The 9,189-nt window shown below is 43.1% G+C and overlaps 1 long non-coding RNA gene across 2 annotated transcripts; it reads left to right on the forward strand.

Moving 5' to 3' along the window:
- Positions 1 to 778: 778 nt before the first annotated feature.
- On the forward strand, positions 779 to 8,956 carry LOC144826560 (uncharacterized). 2 transcript variants are annotated; one of them, XR_013609852.1, is made up of 6 exons: positions 779 to 864; positions 974 to 1,059; positions 1,147 to 1,219; positions 1,312 to 1,381; positions 1,474 to 1,602; positions 8,634 to 8,956. It is a non-coding gene; the product is annotated as an uncharacterized LOC144826560 (long non-coding RNA). The 2 variants fall into 2 exon arrangements; XR_013609851.1 differs by lacking the exon at positions 8,634 to 8,956 and having other exon boundaries at positions 1,474 to 8,623.
- The last annotated feature ends 233 nt before the right edge of the window (positions 8,957 to 9,189 follow it).

Genomic DNA, 9,189 nt, shown 5'->3' on the forward strand with positions numbered 1-9,189 from the left:
GTGTGGGTCCACAATAGAAGGGACTGAGTTTGTGCACCAGGGAGTGAAATGGAAACATACATTGTTCACTAATTGTAAGACAAGGAATTTTGTATATGCAGTGATTTGCCCATGTAATAAGATATACATAGGAAAAACAAATCAACAGATAAACCAACGGATAACGCAGCACAGGTCACGAATTAAGAAGAAAGTAAGCACAGCCCGATGGTAGAACATTACCTGAAAGAGGGACACTCTGAACGAGATTTTAAATGGACAGTGCTAGTGGGCCTCAAGAGCTCTAGTACGATGGGGGATGTGGAAGTCAGACTTTTAGCCAAAGAAGCATATCTAATAATGAAATATACTAGTGTGCTGATGGGCTTGAATTAAATGTCAGAATTGTCTAAAATGTGATATCTTTACTTAAAGTGTCTTGTAGTGATCAAAAGATATGTTAAGATGCTTAATGTACCAATAACAGATAAAAGGTGCTTGGCTGGGAATGAGATTACAGATCTCAGGAAATTTACTTTTATTTGTAAACTGATTCATGTTAGTGAGACCGTCCAGACCAGCAACATGCTCAAATGATAAGGATCAATCCCGTAGTGTTTGAGTTGATTTCGTTATTGGCGTGCCGTTATAATTCGTGTAATTGTAATGCGCTATATACATGGGAGAAATTAAGACACATAATCACTGATCTCCGTTTGAACTACAAGTCCCTGGAGGCCATGCGCGCAGCGCGCCACGCGTAAACAACAGGAAGTGATTAAAAAATTGACTTCCGCGAGTTCTCGGGACAGCAAGGAGACGGGTTCGGCACCTGGAAAGTCAAGAGGAGACCCGTTCGTGAAAGGAGACACTCCACGCCGAGAGGTAAAATTCAGTGATATCAGCACTAGTAGTGTGAGCATGATAGCGCTAATTAGTAGCTTTCCCGGCGTCCTTTATGGTAAACATTATGGACTATGCCTCTTTATTGTAGGCAAGCGAGAAGTAACAGCGGAGGGAGAAGCGCATGCCCCTGCTCCTTGAGTGAAAAGAAATAAAGGCTGGCATTATTCTATGAAGGTAATCAATTGAAACAACGGACCACAAATAGTTGTGGCATAAGCTCAGTTTATAAATTGAGTAGTCTTTTTGTTTGGTTCCTTTTAGGAAAGTCTTAAGTTGCATTGGTGTGGATGAGTTTGGGAAGCCACAAAGAGAGGCTTCAATACCAAGGCACAAGGTACGTGTCGCAGGGATATGATAACTCCTGTGCAAGATGTAAGGTAGCTGGTGAAGTTTTAGTAAAGGTAGTTGGTGGATTTGTCTTTGTAGGGGTCATCTTGCTGCTCTGGGCCGGTCTTGCTGAGATGAAGTGATTGAGTGGTCGATTTACCATTGAAAGGTATGGACAGCCTGAATAGGTAGCGCATTGCGGAAGAAGAAGAAAAAAGGATAAGGGAGACAAGTGTGTTGATTTGTCATTTTTTATTGTAGATATGTCTAAACTTCTTGAATTAAGAAGCCCTGATGAAAGCCCGTAAAGGAGAAAACGAGGCTTGAAACGCGTTGGCTGAGTCAATTGTTTGATGCTAAATAACATTTTTAAAGTAGTCAATACTGACGGTTGAGTACATATGCTTAAATAATTGGTGGCATAGGCAAGGATCAGTGTACATTATTTGTCTATCAATATAACGTCAATGTTGAATGGCCTACTGACATATCGTATGTTATATGTAATCATTTGTGTGATTTTCTTTATGTTTGTGTAAATATGTTTAACGTTTGTGTATGAGTTTATGTATGATTCTCCGAGAACAAGAGGGAATCTTTTTGTATTTCCTAAAAAATCAAAGAAAGAATAATGGGTAAATAAATAACCCAAATCACTGAAGGTATTTGATTTGATTTTTTCTAAACAAAAAATAGGACTTTTTTGGTAATTTTTCTCTTAAACTATATACTGCCTTGAGCATTGCAAAACCTTTTGAAGAACTTTACACTTTAGTGTGCATTCTACCTCTTTAAACATGCAACCACATATTTGGCACCAGAACTCATTTGTGGCGGCCCAGACATCTTTTCCATCAATAGTCTTTGACCCAAAGCAAGAGAGAGAAAGGCCAAAAAGGAATAATGAAGGAGGTACTTTTAAGACAGGAAAATAGTGACAAAGGAAAAAAGCAAGGGCAAAACAGAATCTACAAGGGTTATTATAAGAGGAAGTGTAGGGTGGTTGAAGTGAGGAGTATGCAGTGGACTCAAGACTAGGCAGCAGTGAGCTCCCACAAAAAAACGTTGCATGCTTGGACTTATTCTTTTGCTCGTTAAAATTTGTTTGCATGGGGGCACATGATCAACAACTGTTTCCAGACCTACTCTAACACCTAATTGATAGCAGGCTCTCTGACCCCAGGGAGCTTGCTAAGGAGGCAGACTAGAGGCTCAGCACCAGGAGCCATAAGAAGGTACCTAGGAGTGGCCTCAAGAAGAGAGATTCAGGTTCCCCCCGCATAGTGAAAGGGTACCTCAAGGAAGACACAGAAAAGTCCCAGAGCAAGGTGAGGGAAAGGATTCCCATGCTCCTTCTGAGAAACAGGGGGAGGTTCTGGTGGGCAGTAGACCAGGACATCCCATTTCCAACCCAGTTGCTTTGAGTGTTACCAGTTAGGACACAGGGAAGGGGCTCAGTCTTCCCTAAGAAACCATCCACTGGTGGGACCTCTGCAGGGGTGGATAATGTGGCCTCAGGGGTAAGTAGAACATGCCCTAATCTCCCTTAGTTGGGAGATAGACTGAGAGGGTAAGCTGGTGATCCCTGAGGGTGGGTGCCAACGCTTCCACTGGGTGAACGTGATTGAGATCCCTCTCACTGCTCTGAGGGACACCAGGTCAGCCAGACCCTGGTAGGGGAAGGACTGGCTTCCTCGGAGCAGTACACTGGACAGGTGTGTAGGATAACACAGAGACAGGACATTTTTATCTCCATGGCTCTGGTATCCCTGAAGTATGGTGGGAGGTGGCCTAGAGGAGGGTCATAGTTCGTCCCCAGATGCCCAGTGACTGCATGTTGGGAAATGAGTTACTAACGGTGTCAGGTGAGCTGGGAGGAGTAGCCACCCAGGGCACCCTGGAAGCTCTGTTTTCTGGAGCTACCACTCCCAAGCAGGGGGTCCATAGGCCCAGATGGAAGTCAGGGTAGGAAAGATTCATCCCTGACTCTTGTTCAGCTTCAGAGTACACACCCTGGGCTGAGTGGCAAGTCTCAGGCTACCACCTCTGGGCTGGTGGGAAGGAGAGTGGAAGAAAGGTGCCTAACACTTGGGGATGTTGCCTTCCACTCTGAGAAACCTCAGACATCAGAGAACCCTGGCTAGCCTGGGCCCTGGATTTTGACAGTGTTTGTTGTTAGTGGATTCTGTTGGTTGCTTTCCTTAAGGCAGAATTTTCCAGGAGAGCAGGACAGAAGTCTGCCTCAAGGAGTGGAATGGACGACATCACTTTTTTGGCCACAGTGGTGGTCTGCCTAGTGGGATGGATCTGTGAGCAAGATATGGTTCTGTGCTTCACAGATGGCGTCCACAGATGAGGAGAAGTGTTCCCCATGGGTCAGTCCACTTGCTCAGGAGAGTGTAGACAGAGGGGTCCAACTTAGTTCAGAAGAGCATAAAATTGGCCAGGACTTCTGCAGTTGAGGGTCATTATCCATGTTCTAGTGCCTAAGCACGGAATCCCAGCATGGTCTCCCCTGGCTTTTGAGTGGAACGTGGTCATGTTAGACTCCGCTAAGGTCCTTAGAGGTCCTCTAGGTCCTCTCTGCAGTGTCACCCACAAACTTTTTGCTTTACCCTCTTATTTTTCTAAATTTGTTTTTGTTGACCTTATGACTCAGTGCACTTTATCTCTGTCAACTAGTGTTAACGTGCTTGTGCTCACTCCCTAAAAAATTTTCAAATTGGCTTACACCTGATTGGGATATTTAATTTACTTCGAAGTCCCTAGTAAAGTGGGACAATATACCCAGGGCCTGTAAAAGAAATGCTACTAGTGGGCCTGCAGCAATTATTGTGCCACCCACACAAGTAGTCCTATAAAATATGTCTCAGGCGTGCGATTGCAGCATACTAGCAGTCTGGAACTGACAATTCGACTTGGCAAAATACCTCCTCTGCCAAGCTTAAAACTCCCTTTTTAATATATAAGGAACCCATAAGGAAGGCCATCAACAGGCCATAGGGCAGGCTGCATGACATTTATTAAATGGTAACTTTTGATTGGGAGCAGGTAGGAAAGTCATGTTTGGTGTCTGAGGAAGTGTAATTTAAAATCCTCATTAACGAGAAAGTAGGATTGTAGGTCATAATTCTAAAAATGCCACTTTTTGAAAGTTGCAAAAAGAACAACTGTTGGACGCAATGCTGAACAACGTCAAACATTCACTCTCAGTACAGAGATATAGGTCTAAATCCATTGTTTTTATGCTCACCATGCCATTCTAGTTTGGACCCAGCTATATGCTAATCAGTCTTGACCCTGCTTCCCAGGGGAACAGTCCAGCCTGAACTGCCCATCCAGGTCCTCTCTGGACCTGAAGCAAGCATCCTGGGACCAGTTTGTAGTATTACCCCTCATCAGCTAGGCTGGCTTGACACAAGTGGCATGGTGAGCATGGGATCCACGTCTGGGCATGACCGTTCCACTTGGAGTGACAAATGCAAAAAGAAACATTGATAGACAGAATGCTTAACAATGTCAAACATTCATCCCAGTACAGAGATCTGGGTCTAAATATATTGTTTTTTTGCTCACCGTGCCATTCCAGTTTGGACCCAGCCATATGCAAATCGGTCCTGACCCTGCTCTCAATGGGAACAGTCCGGCCCGAACTGCCAGTCCAGGTCCTCTCTGGACACATGCATCTTGGGACCGGTTTTGGGTTATCACCCCTCATCATCTCTTTGCTCACTATAAGAAAGTTGGCATATATGTGCCCTAATCACTTGGCGCCTGCAGCCTGTTCCCGGGTCATATGACAAACATTAGTGGGCAGTGGGCCCTTTGTGTATTCCTCCCAGACAGTTTGAAAATAGCGGGTCTGGGCTTTGGCAGGATAGGCTATCTTTGACTTGATGTAGGCAGAGCTGTCCCCTACCATACTTGTACTTCAAAGGCAGAGGTACAGCTCACACACAAAGGATTTCACACTAGTCTATTGTGCCCAAAGCCCGACTGGGGCTAGGGTAGGGAGGCAGGAAATTATGACACCACTGTAGGGGGAAACTCCAGAAGCTTCTCCCATTTAAACGTCGGCACCAAGTATAAAAAGGGGACCCTCAGACCCACTCTTCATTCTCTTCTGGACCTGTGGAAGACTCAGAAGAAGAACTGCTCTGCTGCAAAAAGGACTGCTCTTCTACCCTGCTGCCTGAGTAAGAAGAACTGGATCTGCAACGTGAAACCAGGTCCACCAGAGTGACTCCAACTGCTACTTGGATTGCCTGCTGATCAGGGATAGAAAAGGCTCCACCCATCTCAAACCCTCCACCTGGACTCTGCCTACTGTCAGCCCTAACTCCCCCAAGTAGAGCCTACCCAGTCCTAGACCCTTGAAAGGAGGGCTGCTCTGCCAACTCAGCTGTGGTCTCCATCAAAACCGGTGTGAATCGAAGCGAAGTCATGCGAAACTCCGCAAATCATCGTCACACAACTTGGAACAAATCAGAGCGACGTAAAGCTCCACCACGCCCTCACTGCACAGCTTAATTGGAACCAACGCCGAATGACGAGAAGCCTTGTAAATCAGCACTGTGCCGTCTGCACCCGAAGGACATAAGGAACAATCATCAGGGAGCCAAACTTAGTACGGTGCCCGACCTGCACCCCATCGCACTCAGCCTGAACTTGTGACTTTGTTCTAATCCAGCATTACCAGATAACTTTAGCGGATATATTGTGTTCTGGTGCTACTTTTATCTAAACCTTTATAATTGCATAATTCCAATTCTACTAATTGGATTGTTATCATTTTGGTCTCAAATAATTTATTATATTTTACTCTTTTTTATTTAAATTGTTGTGGTATTTTTCTTGTGTTGTGATTCACTTTATTACTGTTTGAATGCTGCAAAAATACTTTAAACAATGCCTATTGGCTAAGCCTGACTGCTTTTGTTCCAAGATATCAGAAATTTAAGTGCAGGTTAATTTAGAGAAAGTAATAGCATGCTCCTCCAGAACCGAAGGATAGTGGTTAAAATGAAGTGGTGAGGTGGATATCATGTTAGTGTTGCGCTGTCAGTAAAAGTAATCAATGCATCTACTTCAGTTTTTTTGTGGTAAATTCAACTAATAGGAGTTAGATTACATCATTAGCAGGGGATTTCTGACATCATGCACTGATTGGTAGGATGAATGTTATTGCAAATAGCTATTTACAAAAGCTTTCCAAAAGTACTTTTTTCATTTTTTAACTACATTTTTTTATTGATAAATTTCAAAGTCAAATGATAAGACTGCACATCAGCCCACGTCTCAGAGTCATAGGCCTGTTACCTATATATCACAAGCAGATATCGCAATAGGTGTTCACCCCTTGTCTGCGGAAACCCCCACCACCCCACACTTTAAAGCTTCCTGATCAGAAGGTTCAACCTGGTCAAGTCACATGCTGTTCAGAAGTCCAGAATCGCCCTATTCGGTCCTAATTTTTTGGGCAACCACAACTCTTACAGATTTGCTTCGCATGCAGGGAGCACCAGTCCATGCCCCTTCTCCATTGATTCAGATCTGTCCAGAAGTACCTTTTCGAACACTGCAGCTCTTATGGCTATGTGAGTGCCTGAAAGTCATACATCCACACCCTTGTGTGGTAGTAAGCATATGGGTGTAGATTTATGACTTTGTGAATTGTGTTCACTACATGTGATGGGTTCCATTTCTCCAGGGGAGCATGAAAGCCAACAAGTTGTTTAGTCAAGCCAGGTCATTGCCAAGGGGTTGTGGCTAGAATAGGGGAATGGGCTCTTGTTGGATTGGCTCAGGGCTGCCTATCCAAGCCTAAATGTTACCCCCTGACTCATGGGCAAGAAGACAATAACATTTTGTTGATGACAGGCAGGGACAAAGCTGTCAGTGATGTGTTGCAGCAGGTGCAGTGACACTGGGGCCCAGGTGAGACTGGTGCATTGCACCCTGTTGTGGTGTGTTCACACTACCCAACCAGAATTTGTGGAGGTCCATTTTTCTTCTTTGCATTATGGCCTATAGTACCCTTTAAACACCTCTGGGGGCAGTACTGAGACATTAGTACCAACATATCCCTAATTGCCAGTGGCTATGCTACTGAAACATGTGCGTTTTCATATAAATAGATAAATATGTAGTAGAATAGTGAAATTAGCAAGGAAATCTGTGTAAAATAGTAATAGCTTTCAAAACAGTCATTGTTTACAAATATGTCATCTGGCACTAGGGAGGCACTGTTGGCAAACGTTGATACTATCTAGTATCCTAAGGTATGAAGAAGACATTACTGAAGGAGGGTCACACTTACAAGATGTGATGATAAGGTCACAAGAGAGTTCACAAGTCCTCTAGTGCCAATAAGACACTGCTGAAGGAAAGTGGCCCCACCTTGGGTCACAAAACCATTGACAAGGCATTTACAAATGAAGATTTTGTGAATGGGATTCCTTAAAAATGAGAAAGCATTTCTTGAAAAAGTTGACTTTGCAAGAGTCCTGAAGTGCTGAGAAAGCACTGCTGGGACACTGGTGAAGCCCCTTAGTAATATGACAGCACAGCTGGATGAAGCTCTCACTGCTGTAATCCTTGTCAACAGAGTCAGTTTTGTTTCTACCCACCAAGCTGCTGTGAAAAGCTGTAAGGTATGTTACATACTTTGTGCGGTTCGTGTCTCTGTCACATTGGTTCAGACACTCTAAGCTGTGGGGGACAGAATCTCTGTGACTAAATAAGGCCTCATTTTGTGGTACACTTCTGTGATGGTCCATCAGGGTAGCATTTAGACCAGGGCAGACTGGTGAAAGGGCAGCGACAAATCCTGGCATCCTAAACAGCTCTCTGTACCTGGGCTTGTCTGGCTGTTGCTCTTATTCCATCTTAATTGGGTTGACCCCAGTGTAGGCAACTGTTCATGGTCCCAGGAATGATGACTGAACCCACCTTGTAGAACATGGCCTGGGCGGCAGGTGTGCAAACTAAATACTATCGCTTCAGCATGCTGCCATAATTTGCCCTGCCTTGGGCCCAGGCATTTTTATTAACCTCTTTTTTTTCAGCACGTTGGACCAAAACATAGCCCTGATGTCTTAGGGTGGGTTCATCTAGTTCCCCCGGCTGATGGCACACAAATGAATCATGTTTTGGTTGAGTAGCGATGTACACAATCAAAGACTGACATATAAATAATGAATTGTAATGAAGATGATGTAATGTATAAAATGGATACTGTAAATAACAATAGTAATTTTTCTAGCTTAAATTTTGCACAGTATAAATATCGAACTGCTTTTTAACGAATTTATACCTTATAATGCAGAACACTGACCCGGTTTAGGCTTAGGTACTACTGATGGTTAATTATATGAATATGTAAGCGACTTATATATATAATTTTATGTCTCTTTTCTTAGATTTGTGTCACAATGGTTTGTCTTGTCAAATACGAATGACGGTCACCTGACGAAGGCCACAGGCCGAAACGCGCGTAGTTCCATTCTTCCGCTTTTGCCTATCTCAAAATTACATCGACTGAATAATTCGTAGCACACTTTTTTCTGTCACATTTTTGTCCTGTATACCTTTTGCACATGTTAGAAATTTGTTTTACATGTATTGATCTGTGAATAATATATCAAAAATGTTTTGTATAAATGATTTGAAAAAATAATCAAAAATATTTCAAATAAGGAAAAAAATATAATAAAAACAACAAGGATTATATTTCACAAAAAAATAATTTTGTGTTGAGTATGGTTATATATAAATATATTCATTTGTGGTTACTTACATGTCACTTTTCTGAGTGTTGAATACCTATGACCAAAACTAAGGGCTGGTTATATATATTAGTTTGCTTGAGTGTGTTTTTTCCAAAAAAACACAAATGGGAGAGACATCTCATGTCTCCCAAATCTATATTTCTCCTTTACCTTAACGACAATTAAACCACCTTCAAAACTGTTGCAA

The sequence above is a fragment of the Lissotriton helveticus genome, chromosome 3_2, assembly GCF_964261635.1.
Source record: "Lissotriton helveticus chromosome 3_2, aLisHel1.1, whole genome shotgun sequence".
Taxonomy (NCBI): Eukaryota; Metazoa; Chordata; class Amphibia; order Caudata; family Salamandridae; genus Lissotriton; species Lissotriton helveticus.